This window comes from Choristoneura fumiferana, chromosome 27 (genome assembly GCF_025370935.1).
Source record: "Choristoneura fumiferana chromosome 27, NRCan_CFum_1, whole genome shotgun sequence".
In the NCBI taxonomy this organism is placed as follows: domain Eukaryota; kingdom Metazoa; phylum Arthropoda; class Insecta; order Lepidoptera; family Tortricidae; genus Choristoneura; species Choristoneura fumiferana.
The window spans coordinates 6378319-6401253 of NC_133498.1; positions in this window are offsets into that span (position 1 = coordinate 6378319).

The following is a 22935-nucleotide window of genomic DNA, read 5'->3' on the forward strand; positions in this document are numbered from 1 at the left end:
GGGATGATGCAGTGTTAGCAACAGTCAGACATGAAAAATTATAATTTTCAGATTTTTATTTTCTTATTGTGCTACTATAAGAGCTCTTTATGCAAAATTCCAAGTTTCCAGGATAGCCGTAGTACCCTATTACTTTTTCTGTTAAGGCGATTTACATGGAAACACCTTTTTAATGACTGTAGCTTTTGATTGCCTTGACTTACCTAGAAGTTTGATTTTTTCACAGCTTTCGGGACTATTGACCTGAGTTTAGGGTTTCAATTTCAACTCGATACCGATACTCCGCGCGTTTACGAGATAAAGGGTCTTGACCGACAGACGGACGGACGGACAGCAGTGATCCTATAAGGGTTCCATTTTTTCCTTTTGAGCTACGGAACCCTAAAAAGCATTTTTTCCGGCGCTTTCAAATTTTTACCTATTTATTACTTGAAAATATGGGGATGAAATTTCTTAAGGAATTCCAAACAAATACTTAGTAAAAATGCCGTCTTAATTATAATCCTACCCTCCTAACTTACAATAAAGGACGTAAGGTGTCAAGAGTCCACTATGAAGAATTAAGTACTCCTTTTGTGTTGGCAGGGTATATATTTATGTTTTACTAAAGAACATGGATGGATGAATGGATGGATGGAAGAACAAAAAAAAAGTTTATATTTATAGCAATGTTTTTAAGTAGATTATTTTCAGTAAAACGTAGAAGTTTCTATGTGCTATTATTGGCAAAATAGGTATCCTAAATAAATAAAATACTTCCCAAAGTTACTATTCCACGCGGACGAAGTCGCGGGCAAAAGCTAGTTTGGATATATTTAGGAGTAACTCGTGCATTTGCTCTTGCAAATCATAATTTGGTGAAGTGGAACTGAGGATGAAGACCAGATTTGACCAACGGAACTACTACTATCAATAACAAGTATTTCACGGGTTAAATTTAAATTATCATGATTAATATACTTACCTAGATAAGCGACTAAGAAGAAGCTTTAAGTTAATGATTCTTTCGAACTGATCTGATGCTGAAGCCAGAAGGTAGGCGACGGAACTCTGTTATAAAACAACGTAACTAAGTCGTGTTTGGGCTTAATGGAATAGTTGTGAGATGTACTTTGGCTACGAATCACTAAAAAGTGAGAAATAAAAAAAAATTTTAACAAAAAAGTAAAACCGACTCCAAAAAAATAAAAATAACAAAAAATGGAACCGACTACAAAACCCTTGAAAATATTTTTCTAGGTAAGTAGGTACGTACTAGCTCGAAGTCGGTGACTCAGCACGACCCAGCAGGAGGGATTGAAACCCATAGTATGTAGGTGAAGTAGACGACTATTGTGAATTGTCCCACTCCTGCTGGCTCGTGCTGAGTCACCGACTTCGAGCTAGTACGTACCACTTACCTAGAAAATATTTTCAAGGGTTTTGTAGTCGGTTCCATTTTTTGTTATTTTTTTATTTTTTTGGAGTCGGTTTTACTTTTTTGTTAAAATTTTTAATACAAATATTTGCCTCGACCGTGGATCGTGCCCGGGACTAAAAACATTCAGAGGTTTCCATTTTTGAAACATTCAGAGGTTTCCATTTTTGAAACACAAGCGTATCACACGTCGTCTGTAGGCTACTGTACTTCATTCACTCAGTCAGTCTGTCCCTTTCAGTGTCATTGAATTTGTTTTATACCTAAGTTAGATCGCGTGGGCATGATTTGCTGCTTGTCTACGGAGTGTTGGCTTTCAGTTGGGCAAATTAACTACAGTATACCACAAAATAAGAAAAATACCGGCTGAAAGCATATCAGACACGCCTAGGATAGGATTACGAAAAAATGAAGGAAAGAAAGAAAGAAATACCTATATTTATAAAATGAGGTAATATTTTCTAAGAATTGCTTAGGTGCTAAAGTTTACTGAAGCTAATATTGTAAGATAAATACGGTTTTTTCCTAAATTGAAAATACAAACTGAAATATAGATGCACAGAAAAAACAGAAAAATAAGACCATCACTGGGAATCGAACCCAGGTCCTCGGTAATCCGTACCGCGTGCTATACCGCTACACCACTGATGGTCAACGGTACCGACACGAATTTCCCCTATGCACCTCATATCTCAGCTTGTTTGTTTCTTACTTATCACTTAAGCAGTGACGCTAGCGACATCTATGCCGTAGCCCTCATCGAGAAACTTTTTTCGGCACTCCATTGGAACTAACCGCTCACCCGGACAAGAGATATCGTTACGATTTTTTCCGACAATACTGATGGCAAAACACTATTTACCAAAGCGGTGGCGCACGATTCAAGAAAATGGTCTTAGAAAAAATGATAAAATAACTGTCTGTTTGTCTGTATACTCGAGATCAAGCTATCTGTCCGTCATTTTGTGCTTGTTCTTTTGTTTCAAAATTAAAATAATCAAAATCAAAATATTAAATTGGTTTCAGAAAATTTTACAAGGGATAAGGTTGGAACCTCCCAATAAGCATAAAAAATGCATGTGTCAGAAGAGCCTGCTCTTCCACAACAATACGTGTGTATGACCAAATTACATGTGCATATTAATTAAATTATCGTTTAATTATGCTTAAAATAACTAACATAAAACTACTTTGTTTCCAACTATACTTACGTATGTGAAAATCATAGCGTTCGAGCATGCGACATGTTACGAAGGTTGGTTGCGTCAGAAAGACAGACAGACGACGTGAGTGGCGCACAGTAGGAGCCGGGCGACAGATGGTAGATACGGTAGGGAGTTTTTTTAGTACAGTCGACTGCAGTTGTTCTAGTCTCAGTTGATTTTCTTGCATGGCCTACTAATCTGATATTTATTTATTATTATTATTATTTATCTAATCTAGATCCTTAAAACGAGTAATCCTATAAAGATAGTTAAAGTTTGATGTTGTTAAACCTTAAGTTATTTTTTTAACCTAATCACAATACAATACATCAGGGTTACTCAAAGTGGGGTACGCGAACCCCTAGGGGTTCGCTATTCGACGGTAGGGGGTTCGCGACAAGGTTTACGTGACTCCAAAAACCACCAGGCTGCAAGAGTAGCAAGATGATTAAGATTGGTTTTTGGAGTCTTTTTGTATTTTTTTTTTAGTTTCTCCAACAGTCAATTTTATTACTTTCTTTTTGTTCGCTATCGTCTAGAAACTTTAACAGGGGTGGGCCAATCAACTATTTTACCGACACTTTGGGCGTCTCCTGCGTTACCAAAATTGTCTCTGGCGTTACCAAAAAATCGTACGTCCAACAAGATATTTCACGGTTTAATAGCTTAAACTTACGTAGGACGGCATGTATTCATTTACACCATCTATTAAATTACAGAAAAAACATGTTTACTTACAAAAATCTGCAATTGTTTGAAAAATGTCGCGGACAGATTAGTGTCGGTAAAAAAGTTGATTGGCCGGGTACGTGGAGCCATAGGTTTGAGAAACCCTGCAATACATTACAAATATTCTTTACTAGCATCTTACCCGCGACTCCGTCTGCATAGAATTCGCTATCGTTATCCCGCGGGAACTATGAAATTTTCCGGTATAAAAACTATCCTATGTAATAGCCAAATCAAATCCTGGCCTGACTTGTTAAGATTTAATTGTTCGACAATGGTTAAACTGAGCAAGTGTTGCCATACATTCTTCCGGAACATAGCTTTGTTTGCGAACTACCTTCCGCTGGCGTTCGTGTCGTCACAGCCTAGTGTATATATGTCTTTATTTTTATGTGTTTAGTTTTAATGGGTCCCACTGAAAAACAGCGTTGTGGCTTGCCGCAACATTATGCTGAGCGGACCCCAATTTATACTACTCGATGTTTTTTTTAATTATTATTTCTTCCTAACGTGTGACGCCTGTTGCTCACCTTGGATTTTTTTTTCTGTGTATCTGTTTTCTGTGTCGCTTACTATGTCTGTTGTACAATAAAGAGTCTTTGTATTGTATTGTGTTTTTTCTGTGTATCGAATATGTGTAAATAAATCTCTCTCTCTCTCTCTCTCTCTCTCTCTCTCTATGTCTTTCCCGGGGCTCAATCTATCTCTACACCGAATTTCATCTAAATCGGTTTAGCGTTTTAGATGTAGTAAAGTAACAAACAAACAAAGGAATAAACAAACAGACTTACAAACTTTCGCATTTATAATATTAGTGGGATTGCATACCACAAATCAGTACAAAATATACACATAAATGTAGGGTAGACAATAGGCGGTCTTATCGCTTAAAAGCGATCTCTTCCAGACAACCATTTGGCTTAAATTTGGTATGCAAATACAGTTTGGGTGACAGTGCAAGTAGTCGACCAAAACTACAGTCAGCTCAAAAAGCTTGTATTAAAAATGTTTTTTTTACCAAAAACTTATTTATTTAAGTTTAATCATCTTGCAGCTGAGTGTACTTCAACAAAAAACCAATCTGTGACAGCATAACATGACACCCATAGCTTAAAGTTTAACTCGACACAAAACAACCTTTTTTTAACCTTTTTTATAACGTTTTTGCTCCGTCACGGGAGAAAGATAGGTACATCATTTTTTTACAATAACCTACAATAACTCAATATTGTTAAGTATTTGTTTCTTAACAGCTGTAGAAGTAGCCTTGTGGTTTAACCCGCCTGTCAAACAGAGGATCGTGGGTTCAAATCCGGGTTCGTTCTTTCGAATTTTTCATTTGAGCCAATTATGGTAGATATGTACATTTGGAATTAACCATGAGCTTTTTATAAGGCGACACAGGCTACACATCTGTGGAGAAGTTTAACTGTATGTGTGTGTGTAGTTGTCTATTGGGGACGTAAGTATCTGAATATCGAAAATTAATAAATCTAATGTTAAAAAGTTGACGGTCAAAATATCGAAAGTAGGTTAGGTTCGATATTTTGACCGTCGATATTTTAACTATACTTAGATATTTAAATTTTCGATATTCAGATACGTGCCCTTACAATTCGCACTTAGTCTGCATGAGTGTAACCCACCCATCTGATCCCGTGGTAATCTTATACTTATCCTACGAGTGAGTGAGTGAGTGAGTTTGTGAGTGAGTGAGTATGTTTGTTACTTCTTCACACTGAAACGGCAGGACAGATTTAAATGAAATTTGGCAAAAAATAGTTTATACCTGGATGTGTTATGTGACCTATGTGTTATTGCAGATGTACAGCTATTTTCACACCGAATTCCACCCGAACCCGTCTAGCCGTTTTAGCGTCAAAGAGTAACAGTCACACATACAAAGTTTCGCATTTAGTAACAGGATCTGTGGTTTGATTCAACAACTTCAAGTGGTGCATTTAAAAACCACTTGACTTTTTCTCATCCTGTCGCCACCTGTCTTTTACACACAAATCTTATGCAACAAGGATGATAAAAAACATAAATGACATGTTTTGACATAAAAACTGTCACTCAATACCATGTGAAAATACCAGTCAATGGCGCACAATCCTTACCAAAGAAGAACTATTTTTAACCCCTGACGCCAAAAGAGGGGTGTTATAAGTTTGACACCAATGTCTGTCTGTTTGTATGTGGCATCATAGCTCTCAAACGACTGGACCGATTTAGATGCCGTTTTTTTCACGTGAAGACTAGTTTTTTTGCGGTAAACCTAACCTAACCAATAAAGAGTTCAATATCTCAATAACTGCTAAACCAGGTTTGATGAAACATGTCTAAGAACCATCGCTAGAAAACCTGCTTTCAAATAAAAAAAACCGCATTCGAATCGGTTTACCCGTTTAAGAGCTACGTTGCCACAGACAGACACACAGACGCACATAGCGGTCAAACTTATAACACCCCTCTTTTTACGTCGGGGGTTAGAAAGAAAAGAAATAGAAATACAATTAGCAAAACTTTGAGATGCTTGTACAAAGGTAGACTTATCCCTTTAAGGGATCTCTCTACGAACAGTCGATCTAGTGTCAGGGGTTTTTAGTTTTTTCTTTTTTGGTTATTTTAGGTTAAAGTTAGGTTGTGACATCAGTGCACACGGCAATGTATGCACGGTACCCTCGGTGCAAGTGTGACTCGCACTTGACCAGTTTTTAGGGTTCCGTAGCCAAAATGGCAAAAACGGAACCCTTATAGTTTCGCCATGTCTGCCTGTTTGTCTGTCTTTCTGTCCGTCCGCGGCTTTGCTCAGGGACTATCAACGGGGTTGCTAGAACGATTTTTCGATTCAGTGATTTGTTTGCAAAATATTCAACTTTAAAGTGCAAATTTTCATTAAAATTGACTGTTCATTTTTTTTTTGTGGCAATAAAAATAATTTCTTTCTTTCTTTCTCTCTTTTATATTTGGCTGATGGTACATACACAGAGACTTTCTCAGTCTGAGACTTATTTCTTTAGATGAAATTCGGTACAAAGATAGTTTGAGATCCGGAGAAGGATATAGAATAGTTTTTATCCCGAAAATTTGCCCAGTTCCCGCGAACAAATATGAATTCTGCGCGGACGGAGTCGCGGGTAACGGCTAGTAATATTATAAATGCGAAAGTATGTGTGTGTATGTTTGTTACTCCTTCACGTTACAACGGCTAGACGAATTTGGATGAAATTTGGTATGACGATAGCTGGAGATCTGGAATAACACATAGGCTACTTTTTATCCCGATATTCTCACGGGATAGGAATAAAATGCGGAAATCTCATCCGCATCACTGATATTTGTAATGCAACGTTAATAAAGACCATAATGTCATTATCGGGAACTCCCACGGGAACTTTGTGAAATCCCGGAATTTGAATTCCACTGCTGGATCTAATGATTTACGCGTGCAAAGCCGCGAGTAAAAACTAGTGTTATATAAGCTTACAGACATCGTGACAGGAACCGCTTGATATTCAAATGCATTAGCGGGACTTGAACCCACGACCCCTACATTCACAAAAGGAAGTGGATTTTATACAATCTTATTTTATTCGTGACACTATGTACAGTGGAACTGAGCTACGGAGTACTATTTCAAAATCAAAACCGTTTGCAAGTGATGATTCTTCTAGACCCGCCCACTCATTTGTTAACCAATTAGGGCCTTCGAATTTGTAAAACCCGTACCTTAAAGTTATAAAAAACAATGTTTTATAACTTGTAGGAGACAATGAGGGCTGGGTCAGTTTACGCAGCCAGTTGCAGTTTGCACACCATCCGGGCCGTTTCCTTCCGCTCCTTTACGAAAAGTTTATTAGAAATGTCTCATGGCAAAAATTTGACCGTAACAGAGAGGAACCGTGTAGTGTTTCTGCGGGACGAGGGCCGAAATATTAGCCAAATCGCTGATGAGTTAAATCTGTCGGTAAGCCGCAAGAAGTTTGACAGGAAGCCATTTTGTTATAACCCTTTCAGACCGGCACTTAAACTACGACAAATTGCATACAAAAAAAGAATGACTTTGAGTAAAATTGGGGCGTAGATGATGAATCCGGGGTAATTTTCCGGATTTTCCGGCTCCATCGTGGAAAAATTTTTCGCCAACAATTGTATCATAACGGGCCTCTATTCTTACTGACACTTTTGTGATACCCACGATCGTGTGCTATGGGGCCCATCAGCCAAACCGCACAATTGTGACTCTCACACAATTGTGTTAACTTGGCCCCTATGTTACAATTGTGAGTGTCACAATCGTTTCGACTGGAGCCATCCTTTGCGTAAATTAGCGAATTAAAAAGGAATAAAACGAAAGAAAACATTATCAAACTAAAGTTATTTATTGCAATAATTAACTTTTTTATTGTAGCCATCACAAATTCTTTCAAAAGTTCAGGGGTAAAGTATGCCTTCAAAGTACTCTGCTGGCGATTTCACGGGTGCAATTAAACGATGAGTATCTTCTGGAACGGAGTTACTGTTGAATCTTCTCTTGTTCCATTTTAAAGAACTCCGGGGTGCATTATCCTCTTCGCTACTACTGCCTGCTTCCGATGCATCTGACGATGATGAGGAGGACATTCCTTTGTTTGGTGGTAATAAAACGCCTTGCTCGTCCTCACTGCTATCATCACTAGAACCATTGAGGAAGCCCGTGATATCAGCATCATTCAAAGACCTGTTTATTGTGATTAAACACTGAAAATCCAAAAAACAGTCTAGTGATTCATAATACAGTTTGGCCCTTACCCTCACAATTGTGTCATAAAAGTTCATTGCATCATGTCAGCGGAAATAAATAAGCCAATGGTATCCAAATTAGCACAAACACGTACAAAAAACACTAGTTTTCTTACCCAATAACAAATAATGTACGCTCCAGAAGAAAAAAACAGATTTAATTTACTTACCTTCGTAAAAGTCAGGAGCATGACCGTACACTGAACTCGGCAAGTTCGCACTTGTACGCCGACTCCCAAAGGCACGAAATTTTGGTTGGGGGGTGTGATCCGAAACTCGCACAATCATGCGACGTTGAGCCCGTTCGCTCCTAGCGCTTAGAAGTCGAAAAAAGTTCAACCTTATGACCCGCACAATTGTATTGGCCGGGTCTGAAAGGGATAAGTTATTAATTTATCTACGATTATCTTAACTAGAAAGCTAGCAACAAAGTAAATTATAACCTAACCTAACCACCAAAAAATAGGGAAACCCCCGACATTGTCACTTCAAAATTCAATATCTCAAAAACGGGGCAACCGATTTTGATAAAACATGTCTAAAAACCATCGCTAGAAAACCTGCTGTCAAGTAAAAAAACCGCATTCAAATCGGTTCACTCGTTTAAGAGCTACTGCGCCACAGACAGACACACGGACAGTCTGACACACATAGAGGTCAAAAGCGTCGGGGTTTAAAAAATACATAATCTAGTTTCAATATAAAAATAAGAACATTTACAAGAATGTATCGGGTCCTAAAAATTTACCAAGACCATATTTGTATCCTGTTTTAAGCAGAATAAATGAATTTTGACTTTTTTTTACAGGTAGGACACTTGAACAATTTTTTTTTTGAAGATCGAAGCTGATCTGAAGCTGGTAGTTCTTCGGCGTCCTAATTTGTTTACAACTACTGCAAATTCTTAAGTAATTTTAATAACAGACACACCACTTTCAACTACACAAAACAAAAAAAAAAACAAAACACAACGCAACGCACCCCGAACAAAGGCGTTCCGAATTCATTCGAAAATGGAACAAAGAATCATAGATAATGAAACGGTCTGAATGACGTCTGTTAAAAAGTGTTTGACAGCCAAATTATGGGTTGGGATGCGCCGGAGTCGGCCCGGTAACTCCTTAACGGAGTTATAAGCTAGGAGTCAGGTTTTATTAATAAATTAAAATATTTAATTGCAACTCACATTACACCCATTTATTGGAAGGTAATAAGAACGTCGACTAAACCTTGCCAGCCTTAATTAGCAATGAGTTCGGCTACATTTAAATACCGAGTGTTGCTTAAAAGATACAATGTATTTCATTGATGATTCCTTATACTATACGCAATCATATTTTGAAATACCTCAATGTTCCACAATAAATTTGACTAGGTATAGATATGGTCACCTGTCACTCCTTCCTTAGGCATATTGCATGTGTTTTTTGCGCTCTAAAAAAGCAGCCATAGTACTCGTATGCTCACAAGACTTAAGCGTTCCTATTAGTTTGTTTATTCACTAAGGGGCTGTTTCACCATCCCTTGATTAGTGTTAACTGGCGGTTAGGTGTGATGCCGTCTTTATTTGTTTTGTTCGAATAGACGGAGACGGCATCACATTTAACCGTCAGTTAACACTAATCAATGGATGGTGAAACAGCCCCTAAGTGTAGTTATTTGTCTGTACAAGTAAGAGTGTTTTCTATCTTTTATTATTATTATGTTTTTTATCGTTTATTTACTCGTAGGTATTTATACTGCTCTGAATGTTTAGTGGTATACAATAATACTTAATTGATTTGTATTGTATTATAAGAGATATTTTAATCTCTGGTATACTTCTAACTGATACAAAAAAATGGTTGGTAGAAATTCACGAGTGCACCATTTTTGACTAACGTAGGCTACTTTTTATTACTCCAGGAAAATGTTCAGATCGTCACACGGTCGTGGCAATACGCTGAGTGTAACCCTTTTTGCTTCTTTCGGCACAATTTTTCTTTGTTTTTAATTATTTTAAGTGTTTTATAACTTTGAATTTTCGCAAATAAATGTATTATTTCTTTTCAGATTACGCAAAACGAAGGCGAATTAGGACCAGTCGTAAGAAAAGATTTTATGCCACAAAAAGGATGTCGACTCTTCGACTATTTCTTTGATTAATAAAAAATACTCTTTTGACAGCATTTGCTTTCCCTTTCTTCAAAGTTATTTCTATTGATATCCAAAAAGGGTTAACATCGTGTTTTCATACTAATTTATTTTAATAATTTTAATTCGTTGTTCGAACAATTATATTTCATTCGATTCAAATTTGATAATAAATATGGAGGTTATAATGATACGTTGTATGTTTTTATTATCCCTTGATATTTATCGCTGTATGTCACTCATAAAAATTGTAACATATAATTAAGAAGCTATCGTACATTACATACAGTCTCTTAAGCAGCAGAGGATAGTGGGGTCGAGTCCGAGTTCACACCTCGGATTTTTTTCGGAATTTATTTTCGAAATTACATTAAAATCATGAGTTATTCGGTGGTAAAAAGCAACCTAAGGAAACCTGCGGGTCTATTGCGTAAAGTTTCTGACACTCACGATCACAGTCAATCGACAGTTTTCGCATACACAAACTGTCATTTGATTGTGATTACGAGTGTTAGAAATGTCACACAATAGGGCATATTACGCAAAGCTCTCCGCAGGGGGCGACACTAGAACAAACCCTTAAACAAACCGTCATGACAACGTCAGTTCTCTTTATAGTTTGTCGCCATGATGGATCATGGCATATTTATTAGTAACTAAATAACATGATATTTACATCTATAGTAACGCATAGAGCTACATTTGTAAAAAAATAATTGAATTAATATGATATTATGGAATCAATTCAATAAAACTTTTTATGGTTTGTGCTAGTGCTGCATTCTGACGGCAGAATATTGCAGTATTCCCTATTGACCCTCTACATCTCTGGAGTGCAATTCTATGGTAGTTATGTCGTTCTCAATCCGCACTGCGCCCGCGTGGGTACTACAGCGCAAGCTCTCCCGCTCCGAGATGTGGAGAGCCCAGTAGTGGGACGTATATATCATCATCATCATCCCAGCCTATATACGTCCCACTGCTGGGCACAGGCCTCCTCTCAGAACAAGAGGGCTTGGACCATAGTTCCCACGCGGGCCCAGTGCGGATTGGGAACTTCGCACGCACCATTGAATCGCTTCGCAGGTTTGTGCAGGTTTCCTCACGATGTTTTCCTTCACCGCAAAGCTCGTGGTAAATTTCAAATGTGATTCCGCACATGAATTTCGAAAAACTCAGAGGTGCGAGCCGGGGTTCGAACCCACGACCCTCTGCTTGAGAGGCGATAGGTCAAACCACTAGGCCACCACGGCTTCGGACGTATATTCAGGTTGTAACATTTAGATCGGTATGGGAAAGTCTGAAAATACGAAGTCATACGAAGATCTGTTCGTAGAAATCATGTCATCGATTACTATATACAGTCTGAATAGTCATACTTTGTATGAATACTTACTTATACATTTAAAAAAAACTTGTATCTATAGACCACCAAGCGGAACTTCGTCTTAGAACAGTTGCTATTTAGACCGGTTACTTCTTAGACCCCTTGCTACTTAGATCAGTTGGTTTTTAGAAATAATACTAACACCAGTGAATTGCAATTCAAGTCATTTATATTTAAAACTTAAGTCCAATTAATCTTTTTGTCCCAAAAATACCGGCTTGCCACATCGCCAACGACGCGGAGCTTAAAAGCGAAAAGTCTCAAAATAATCTAGATTCTTGGTTAATTCGCTCAGTTAATTCATGGCCATTGCGCTGAGATTTTATGAGACCAGTGAACTTCGTAATTGGGGTATGGTTTATGCTTCATTCCTGTTGAAAAGAATCACCATCGAACACTACCCTTTGCCGGCGGCTTCACTCGCGGAAACTATCAGAACTGAGTAGTGTTGTTTCGATAGCCTGGTCTTGAAAATCATTCATAATATCGATAGTCCTATCGAAACTATCGACCCTTGACGATACTATCGATAGTATCGATAGTGAAAATTAGGCGATACTATTGAACTTTTGATTGAAGCCGTGGTGGCCTAGTGGTTTGACCTATCGCCTGTCAGGTTCGTGGGTTCGAACCCCGGCTTGCACCTCTGAGTTTTTCGAAATTCGTGTGCGGAATTACATTTGAAATTTACCACGAGCTTTGCGGTGAAGGAAAACATCGTGAGGAAACCTGCTGGGCTACTCCGAAACTCGAAACTCGAAGTTCGTGTCGTGCGGTCCCTCTGACACTTACACTGTTTGATACAAGAGCGAATGGGACCGCACGACACGAACTTCGAGTTACGAGTTTCGTAGTAGCCTTGCAGCGCAAACCTGCGAAGCGGTTCAATGGTGCGTGCGAAGTTCCCAATCCGCACTGGGCCCGCGTGGGAACTATGGCCCAAGACCTCTAGTTCTGAGAGGAGGCCTGTGCCCAGCAGTGGGACGTATATAGGCTGGGATGATTGAACTTGGTCAATAGCATCGATAGTATCGCGTCAAAAAAGTCGTAAGAAAAAAAAAAGAAAGTCGGTCGTGAAATTATTTAATTAATTAGTTCTTAGAATATATTAGATTAATTTAACAAAATGACATGTAATAATGATATTACCAATAAAAGAGTATGAGTATGAGTATGAGTAAGTATCGATAGTTTTGCTAATGTTCGACTATCGATACAGTAAAGCTAGATAGAATCGATACTATCGCTACTTTTGATCTTTAGCAATAGCATTTCTTATTTTTCATCAATCAATAGCATCGATAGTATTGATAGTATCGACGTTTTTTGACACAATACTATCGATAGCATTGACCAAGTTCAATACTATCGCCTAATTTTCACTATCGATACTATCGATAGTATTGCAGCATGTCGACATTTCCGATAGAACTATCGCGCTGTTGACTGGTTTCTTAAGGTCAACTATCGATAGCGAAACTATCGCTATCGATAGTATCGATAGTGAAAATTAGGCGATACTTTTGAACTTGGTCAATAGCATCGATAGTATCGCGTCAAAAAAGTCGTTTGTATCGATAGTTTTGCTAATGTTCGACTATCGATAGAGTAAAGCTAGATAGAATCGATACTATCGCTACTTTTGATATTTAGCAATAGCATTTCTTATTTTTCATCAATCAATAGCATCGATCGTGAGGAAACCTGCACAAGCCTGCGAAGCAATTCAATGGTGCGTGTGAAGTTCCCAATCCGCACTGGGCCCGCGTGGGAACTATGGCCCAAGCCCTCTTGTTCTGAGAGGAGGCCTGTGCCCAGCAGTGGGACGTATATAGGCTGGGATGATGATGATCAATAGCATCGATAGTATTGATAGTATCGACGTTTTTTGACACAATACTATCGATAGCATTGACCAAGTTCAATACTATCGCCTAATTTTCACTATCGATACTATCGATAGTATAGCGGCATGTCGACATTTCCGATAGAACTTTAACAAAGATTTGTCTCACATTGATATTCTTGCCCAAAGAAACTATATTAATTTCAAGAACCGTGTTATTTGCCATCTAAATGTTAAGTAATCGCACGCAGTTCCAATTTTCCAACTGTCTTGTTTAACTCCATAAGAATGGTTAACTGTTTTTGTTTTTCAGCGTATAAGGATTATAATCGTACCTGTTTTTACTTCAATTGCAAATGCCATTTTATCGCATCTACCGTTCCTGTTTACAGATGTATGCTTTATTACTGTTATGGCACTCCAGGTTTTTTTTTTATTTTTTTTTATTCAACTGGATGGCACACGAGCAAGTGGGTCTCCTGATGATAAGAGATCACCACCGCCCATAGACACCTGCAACACCAGAGGGATTGCAGATGCGTTGCCAACCTAGAGGCCTAAGATGGGATACCTCAAGTGCCAGTAATTTCACCGGCTGTCTTACTCTCCACGCCGAAACACAACAGTGCAAGCACTGCTGTTTCACGGCAGGATTAGCGAGCAAGATGGTGGTAGCAATCCGGGCGGACCTTGCACAAGGTCCTACCACCTGCAATCAGGTCAGGTCAGGTCAGGTCTATACCTTATCATGTCTTAAATGCAATGTTTAACTATGTGACTGTTTGTTGCCTTAATAAATTCAAAAATTCAAAAAAAAGAACTATCGCGCTGTTGACTGGTTTCTTATGGTCAACTATCGATGGCGAAACAATCGCTATCGATAGTGAAAATTAGGCGATAGTATTGGACGCCCGTTGGTATTATAGAAGTCCCGAAACTTGGCAGCGTATCTAAGATACATAATTTTCGATTGTCTTTTTTGTATTTTGTTTAAAGTTATTTTAGTTAGCTCTACAAGAATCCAATGAAGCTTGAATTCGGTACACTTGTCTCAACTTGCCAAGTTTAGGGTTACAGTTATCTTAAATATCCAAGTCTGCAGTACTATTCGTTGTTGTAGAATCATCAGATGCGATAGCTGTATATCAAAGGCATAGATAGGTATATGTAATTGTAACGCCCTGTCCACGCCCATACAAAATTTGGTGCAGCACAAGCACAGTGATAGCATGGAGTGGACAGTGTATTATTTTTATAATAAAAAAATGACTTAACTTGTACGTTAAAACATGTTAACTTTTTTGTGTGTTCATTTCATAATCTACTTCATCACTTTATCGCCTAAAAAGAGATAAAGGAAAACACAGGGAAATGTACACGTACATACCTTTTTTTGTGTTTTCTTAGTTCTTCACAGTAAATTAGCTGTTGCTTGCGATTTTCTTTGCGCATAATTTGATTTGAATTATTTTATTTATTAGAAATAAGGTCTCACGAACTTTTATAAAACCTGCACATAGTAATTTAACTTAGTTTTAGAGTAGGTACCCTTCTTGTGTAATATTATATACTTACCTACCTTATTGTTGGTAATAAACGCATTTTCTTTCTTTCATTCTTTCTTTCTTTCTTTATAGGGCGCCCACAAAATATCTTAGTTAGTACTGCCGAGGGTTTCAAACCATCACCTACTTATATATTTAATTAAGAACAATTTTTTGACAAAAACTTTTGATAACAACTTTATCTCTATTCTTTCCTATTCTATAGTTATGCCATCCCATTCCCACGTCCCAAGCATTCAAGCCACTAATTATTGACTTTCCAACTTTAAATGTATCACTTCGGTTAATTGTCTGAGGAAATATTTAAACTGTTTCTATTCAAATGGCTGTTCATGCTCATGGTGCGTTTTTGTAAGAACTAAACCCTTTATCATCTACTGTTCAACAAAGGTCCTTAAAACGAACAACTTGTTTACTGCATCCACAGGTCACCTGCAGTTCTCGCGATGTCGTAAGTCCACATGTGAGGGTTTTCATTTTAAGTGTAATTTTTACTTTTTTTTAGAATCAGAGGTAATTCTGGATTCTTTTTACTCGGAATGGAGTACTATTGATTTTGAAGAAAAAAAATGACACCAATTTTCCATACCCCCAACATTCTATACATAAGACGTGCATTGTTGAACAAAATCTTCCCCTTAGAATAACGCCAACTAAGATAAGCGCCATCTTCATCCATTGTTTGTCCTTCTTTTGGTTCATGGTTAGGTAAGTACTTTTGCAAGAACCTTCTTTCCAACGGTGATCAGTTCTTCGAGTAATGTGGCCTAGTGGGGCTCACCCATTGCCACTTCAAGTTGAATGATTCTTCGAGCTATGTCGATGACTTCATTTCTTTAACGAATTTCCGTATTCTCGATTCTATCGCGCATAGGTCTCTCTATAGTTTATTTCGTGACTTTAAGCATTTCAAAGAGACCAACAGTCAAAGACCACGTCTCAGAGCCGTAGCTATATGTCATCACTGGCAATAATGGGAACTTAGGTAGACTTTAGTCTTCGGGCATTGTGGAATTTTAAACGAGAAGATGTCACGAATCCTCCCAGCATACCAACACCGGCCAAATACAATGTATTAAAACAAAACTAATAACTTTGTTTTTGTATCGACGCCATGTTGGAATTTTTGTCCCCAAAGACAAGATGAAGGTGAGATATTATCTATCTTTATTGTGTTGGCATTCATCTTTGAACTTTTTTCAGAACGTTTTGAAACCGAACATAGCTTCGTCAGGAGTTGTCTTTAGATTGTCTTTGCTACATTTTTCTGCTACTTTTCATGGTGTATGGGCCTGGACACATGTCGCCGGTACGGTGCCGTCTACGGTGTCACGGCGCGGCGCCGTCAAACGGCGTCGTGCCGAAACACGGCGCCGCGAACGGCGTCGTACCACGGCGCGGTGCCGTGTACGACGCCGTGCACGGTGCATCGCTTGTAGTTTAATTTTATTTCTTACCTTATAGTTAATCCAAGCATTTCCAAAGGCTCAACAGGTTTTCTGAATACGTATTGCTTTTGTATACGACTCGCTATCTTGGATAACAGTTCTTCAAAAGTTGATATGGACATTCTAAAATACTCGTAAAATTTGTCATCCCCACATATTTTCAGTGCTTCATATTTCTCTTAAAATGACCTCCATCATGGTTCATTAAAGACATGTATGGATTCACTCAATATCTTCGTTTCTGTTTTTCTTCATTCGTCGTCTTAGCAGTAGGAGCAGGAGAATACGTTTTTCTTGGTCCATGTCAAGGCAAAAACTGTATACTTGTATATATTTAAAACGACAATTGTTTTGTATATTTGAACGATGGTTGTACTTGCGTGTTATGCGTTCAGCAGCAAAACGAAAACTAGTTAAACTACCAAGCGATGCACCGTGCACGGCGTCGTACCACGGCACCGCGCCGTGGTACGACGCCGTTCGCGGCGCCGTGTACGGCACCGTACGCGGCACCGTGTTTCAGCACGACGCCGTTTGACGGCGCCGCGCCGTGACACCGTAGACGGCACCGTACCGGCGACATGTGTCCAGGCCCTATCAACTATTTCTTGTTGTCTGTCCCGTCAGCGAGGGGACAATAGTAGTTTAATTTAAGAAATGTTGTGTCACATTATACTAGTTACTTAATATGCTTTATTAGATAACCAATTATAGAAGGGACTTAAAACTACCACAAAAATGCTTGTTTGGCACATTTCAATCCTATAAACTTACGGTTTAGAGTGACTCTGTAGACCATAACTATCTGTGGTTTTTGGCTAAGTTTGATAAAAATCGGTTCAGAGGTTTTTGAGATAAAACTTTCAACTTCTCTAAGTTAGTAAGGCTATTTCCTTTTGAGATATGAAACCCAAAAGAGTGATAAATATGTACTCACCCTGAAGTGTCCCAATATACATAACGGTATATTATACCAACTGAAAAAGGGACGACACCACAACATACACAATATTGAGACAGGTTCGACATTTAGAGTAACATATTGGGAAATGGCATCAAGAAGTAACCAACAGACTGCATGCGTGTCCAGATTGAAACATTTTTCTTTTTAGCCGACTATAAAAAAAAGGAGGAGGTTATATATTCGGTTGTATTTTTTTATGTTTGTTACCTCAAAGCTCCGTCATTTACGAACATCATCATCATCATCCCAGCCTATATACGTCCCACTGCTGGGCACAGGCCTCCTCTCAGAACAAGAGGGCTTGGGCCATAGTTCCCACGCGGGCCCAGTGCGGATTGGGAACTTCACACGCACCATTGCATTGCTTTGCAGGTTTGTGCAGGTTTCCTCACGATGTTTTCCTTCACCGCAAAGCTCGTGGTAGATTTCAAATGTAATTCCGCACATGAATTTCGAAAAACTCAGAGGCGCGAGCCGGGGTTTGAACCCACGACCCTCTGCTTGAGAGGCGATACGTCAAACCACTAGGCCATCACGGCTTTTTACGAACGGATTTGAAAAAAAAAAATACGTTTAAGAATGTCTTCAATTAGGTCCCATACGCACCAAATCTGGATCCGATGATTGGATCCAAAGGAAATCGAGAGATCTCTTCAAATATTATAACGGTAATTTAGATATTTAGTAGTAACTTGTGCATTTGCTCTTGAAAATCGTCATTTGGTGAAGTGGAACTGATGATGAAGACCACATTTGACCAACGGAGCTACTACCCAATAACAAGTACTTCACGGGTCGAATTGAATTACTTTAGTAACACAGTTGCTAAACAATTTATTCTCATTGTAATGCATATTAATGATAAACAAGTGGATCGGACAAAATATACTTCTTCAATGTTCATTTTTCGCCTGTCGTTGGAACAGAGTCTAGTGCTTGAGATATTTAGATTTTATTCCGACCCCATGCGAATATCGGGATAAAAGTGCATCTCGTTGGCGGATAATACGGTGTGCGGTATTATTCATTCGAGAACTATGCGGCCCCCAACGGCATTTCTCTTCGTGCTATATGACCCCATCTCCACTTCAACTACTAATCCGCTTGGTTATCATTATAGCGGCTTGGTTCAACTCACGCTTTCCTCTCAATTCGTTTGTTAGAATTCTGCACCGATAAAAAGTATAGTTCGGTAGTTAGGTGCCATAATACAGACGTACACCGCGCAGGCATTGACATGGGTCGCCGGATAAGATGCGACAAACGTGACAGACGGACGGACACCAAAATCTTAAAAGGGTTGACAATAGAGTACGTTTCAATTGCGGGGACTAGTCGCAATAGTGGAAATCCATTTCTATTTAGTTAATTAAAAAGAAAGAATGACTAAACCATAAAATTATTCAGCCACGTGCTTCGTCAAATTAACTTTTCACCTCAGCACCTCAAACAGGCAGTTTTGCTATGAGAAATCAGTGAGCAAAATCGCATTTTGCTCACTCCGTTAGACAAAGTAACTTTTTAATTATTTTTTTAAATGCTGAGTACAGTGTTGGGTCTACTCACTGAATTCCAAATATTTGAACTTTACTTTGATCTGTCATTTCACTTCAACTCGAAAAAAGCAAGAGATAGGATCAAATTTGTCGATTACAAACTTAAATTAAATTTTGGTATTAAAAATATATCGAAATATTTCCAAAATGTAAATTTTCCCGATCTTTTAATAAAGTATGCAACCTCGTTGCACGAAAGCCGCTTCTTTTGTTTTTTTTTATAAAAGAATTCCGTATACGGCCTCTACAGTATAATTATTATGTGTTAAATTGAATGATTTTTTAACAAATCTATTTCATCATCATCATCCCAGCCTATATACGTCCCACTGCTGGCACAGGCCTCCTCTCAGAACAAGAGGGCTTGGCCATAGTTCCCACGCGGCCCAGTGCGGATTGGGAACTTCGCACGCACCATTGAATCGCTTCGCAGGTTTGTGCAGGTTTCCTCACGATGTTTTCCTTCACCGCAAAGCTCGTGGTAAATTTCAAATATAATTCGCACATGAATTTCGAAAAACTCAGAGGTGCGAGCCGGGGTTCGAACCCACGACCCTCTGCTTGAGAGGCGATAGGTCAAACCACTAGCCACCACGGCTTTAACAAATCTATTTATGTTTATGTAATAGAAATTTTAATAAAAATCATGGTTTAATTGTTCAACCTTTCAATTACCCCGAGATGAGGCTTTTTGCAGTATTAAAAAATAAGTGTGACATTAGTACAAGAAGTTAAGATTGCATGTTATGAGTATGCGATTTGTATTGTAGCTACTCTTTGATGAACCATACTACTAGATTCAAGACTATACAAAATCAAAGCGAAAAATGGCCGTGTTGCTTATGTCATAGACAGTCTTATACTCATAGCTATATATCTTTTTACCTTCTAAATTAATTTAAAATATATACCTAAGTCTAAGCAACAAAGATTCAAATAATAGTAATTGTATATAATACTTACGACGTATCGTCATAAGACAAGCAAAAACGTTCGATTAACAAAAGAACATTCATCTTTCAATAAGATGTCATTCTATTTTAGGAACAGGGTAATAATGGAGTCGCATTATTATAAGACAGATAGTTTTTTATTTCACAAAAATATAACACAAAAAAATTACATATACAAATATTGTCATGAAACGAAATGTTCTTATAGATACTTAACTGAATTAAGTTAACTAATTAGAAAATGGGTGATTGACACACTTCAAAAACCTGCTTTCAAATTAAAAACACCATATTCGAATCGGTTCACCCGTTTAAGAGCTACGTACGGTGTCACAGACAGACACACAGACACACATTGCGGTCAAACTTATAACACCCCCTTTTTGCGTCAGGGGTTAAAAAGACAACATAAATGTTTTACCAGATTTGACGTCATCGATTCGGTTAATTCTGTGCACTATTTTGTTTGTTTCACGAGAATCTGCAATTAACGGCAATATTATAAATATCATACGACTTGAACTTGAAGCTTTACGTCTTCTTTAATAATATAGCTTCACTTCACCTCGCCACACTTAATCTTATATTATTTTAAACATTTATGTAACTTTACCTGCAATTTTGGAATCGCCATTTTCCGTAATCTACGCCTTTGGCTATTTCCAACTATGTCAAATTTATCAAATGAATCGAACATACAGTCTAATTTTTGTGCGGTCTGTAAATCTTCTTCTCTTTCTCTCGCGACAATAGATGTCCATTCCGCACAGCGAAAAGGATCACTAGGAAATCTACAAAAAAATAAAAAATTATTTAAAATGAGAACTACTCTACGAATTTTTTGTTCCAGAAACACCGATTATTGGCAAGATGGTTGGCCAAACAATAAATTATTGATTTTTAAATGTAAACTGCCAATTTTTACGTACTTTAAATAAAATACTGACTTGTACTTACCTAAAGAAGGATATTCCTTCAGAAACCCTAGTGTTACGGTGGCTGTTTCCGCATTTATAAATGAACATTGTGGCATTTTAACACGTCCGCACTTTGGCTCTGGTTGACGCGTACTGTCAGAAATAAGATCACAAATTTATTTTGTGCTCTTATTTCTCTGGCCGTTTTCAGAGCTGTGACCTTGAATCTAGTAGTATGGTTCATCAAAGTAGCTACTGGACTCTTTTTATGGTTTAAATGTAATTATTATATTTGATAATAATCGGATCTATTTAAAAAAAATGTGTTGTTTTGTAAAAAGTAGGTATATGTGGTTTTATTCTTATGTTACATTTAAATTATGTTCTCGCTGCTGAGGTGAAAAATTGTATGTGTCACACGAGAACCAAAGTTTTTTGCATCTCGTGTATTTCAATCCTTGCTGATCTCAGATTCTAACCTAGAATCACTCGCTAACGCTCTGATTCAATTATAGAATCCTTCGCTTACTCGGATTCAAAATCAACACTCGCAACAAAAAACAACTTTGCTCTCTTGTTGCACAAATAACTATTTCCAGGCCACGCGAAATTTGTTAAACGTTTTTGTTTATATTTTGTAATATTAACGCAACCCTGGCCGCTTATGATACTGTGGACATTTTATTATATTTGGACATTAAGGGCTGTTTCACTATCCATTGATTAGTGTTAACTGACGTTAAAATGTGATGCCGTCTCTTTGTTTTGTTCGCGTAGACGGAGACGGCATCACACCTAACCGCCACTTAACACTAATCAATGGATGGTGAAACATCCCCTAAGTATTCTATTATTCTTTATTTCTGCTTTATTTTAGGTACTCTTATTTGTAGTAAACAATAAACCTCGTTTATACGCTAGCTTCCTTCAAGTAATTTATATACTCTACCACAGTGTAAGAAAATGTACTCTACCACAGTGTAAGTTCTAGACTTTGACTCTACACAAAATGAATCTTATTTTGCAAGCTTTTATTTAGTTTCACCTGTCCCGTTGTCTGTGTCTGTCTGTAATCAACTCTTGCAAGTTAAATTCGACCAACTTCCAGTAGTTGAATTGACTTGAAATTTGATATGCTTATGTAAATTGCGTTATAATAACAATATCTGGTAGTGACATCCTGGTAGTCCGGCCAGGATCGTCTCCACAGGACGGAACTCTTCAAATTGAAATTTATTTAAAATTTTAAAACAAAAAGTACAGTCAGCAAAAAAAGCTTGTATTAAAAATGAATTTTTTACCAAAAACTCATTTATTCTTTACCAATGAGGGATTAAAAAAATCCAAATAACACGTTGCTTCCGCAACAAGCGTCGTCAAATTTAATAAAAACTCTTATTCTCTCTTTTATTTAAAAATCTTCTCTTTGAAATGGTAAAATTTTAGAGGCCTCGCACTTGGCTGCTTTTCTTCTAAAGGTCCACCCATTACACCGTGTCATATCATGAACGTAATAGCAACGTGCCAGGCTAAAATATATTCTTTGTATCGAAAAGTAGAGACTATTCCCACTTCACGTTTCCTAACCAACCGTCGCCGCCGCGTGTCATGTATGCGTTTGACATTTCGTTCCTGGCACGTTCCTATTACGGTCCTGGCTGACACGGTGTAGTGGGTAGAGACACTGAGTGTACAAAACCGCATGTATATACTTCAAAACAAAACATTTGAATGTCAATTTGAAAAACTACTTTTTCTGTTAATTTTATAGGCGTTTTAAGAAACGCCCGTCTGCCTCGCATCTGTCAAAACAGGCAGTAAATAAAACGTCACTCGAATGAGAGACAGTAATTCGGAGGCGCGCCACTTAGGCCACTTTTTAGGGTTCCGTATCCAACAAACGGACGTATAATTGGGTCACTGTGCTGTCTGGCAAAACCCCTTTTCACGCGATTGTGTGAAGAAAGAGTACTGTTTTACTGTAGCTTTACCTCCTGTGTCTCTGGTCCTCTCTTGAGACATGAAAAAAA